At 41.0% G+C, this 1,124-nt stretch overlaps 1 non-coding gene across 1 annotated transcript; it reads right to left on the bottom strand.

The window, feature by feature from the left end:
* Positions 1-784: 784 nt before the first annotated feature.
* Positions 785-891, bottom strand: LOC132249748 (U6 spliceosomal RNA). Its single transcript, XR_009461300.1, has one exon. It is a non-coding gene; the product is annotated as a U6 spliceosomal RNA (small nuclear RNA).
* Between the last annotated feature and the right edge of the window lie 233 nt (positions 892-1,124).

Below are 1,124 nucleotides of genomic sequence, written 5' to 3'. Positions count from 1 at the left end.
CAGATTAACACTATGGGCCAAACTGTTAAATGGTGTGTACATGTCCCCGAATGAAGATATATTACCTAACATAAATGCTGGTGGAAGGATGCAAACTGAGTTCAAGGGCCTGTTGCATCATATCCATACTTGGAGAACTTGCTGTAAGAGCAGCATTGATGTCTGTGCTATTCATGATCAGCAGTCCTTGCCTGATTTATAGAATAAAGAACATCGCTGGATTGGGGGACTTAAAGTACATGTATAAGGATTCAGAGAGTAGTCATTAACTGAAAACTACTTGAGAATGATCTTTCATGTTATCTGTCATTGATGGCCTGCAGAACTGCCTCTGAAGGTTTTGGGGCACGCCAAGCTTGGTGAGGCAAATTTTAGTTGCTCAGATGCTACTGGTATGGACATGCTAAACAAATCCAAAAAGGACTATCACCCTGTACTCCACATTGCTGTACATCAGGTCACCAACCTGTGCCTTGCAAGGAATTGGCCCAAGAATTGTATATGTAGCACCACAAGCACAAATAGGCCACTGTGAATTTACACAGGAAATGTAATTAATAAGTGTTTGATCCCAGTCATACAAGTCATTGCATGTCTACTAACTTTATAATTGTATTGTGAGAAATGAATAACTCAGATCTCATTTAATTAACACTGCTTATCAATTTAATATTAACCATATTTGACAAGCCAAGCTCAATTAACAGCACCCTCTTGAGAGCAGTGAAATTAAAAGCTTTGGGGAGATGCACTGTAAATCTTAGGCTTATATTGCACAAAAGAAAGAAAGAAAGAACGCTTCACGAATTTGCGTGTCATCCTTGCGCAGGGCCTATGCTAATCTTCTCTGTATCGTTCCAATTTTAGTATATGTGCTGCCGAAGCGAGCGTGTAAAATGCTATCCTACCCTGGAAGGGGAAGTAGTAAGATCTCAATCAAGGTCTTGTAGACTGTTGCCCCTCAGGGGACAGCTTGTTTTTGATATCACTATTCATACTGTCTATGCCACTGTTTCTCAGCCTTTTTAGACTCAAGGCATACTCTATAACAGGGACGGGCAATTATTTTGGGCAGAGGGCTATTTACCAAGTTTGGGCAAGCTGTTGAGGGCTGCATGGGTAGC

The sequence above is a fragment of the Alligator mississippiensis genome, chromosome 3, assembly GCF_030867095.1.
Source record: "Alligator mississippiensis isolate rAllMis1 chromosome 3, rAllMis1, whole genome shotgun sequence".
Taxonomy (NCBI): Eukaryota; Metazoa; Chordata; order Crocodylia; family Alligatoridae; genus Alligator; species Alligator mississippiensis.
The sequence above is the reverse complement of the archived record's forward strand: the minus strand, read 5'-3'. Positions and strand labels throughout refer to the sequence as shown.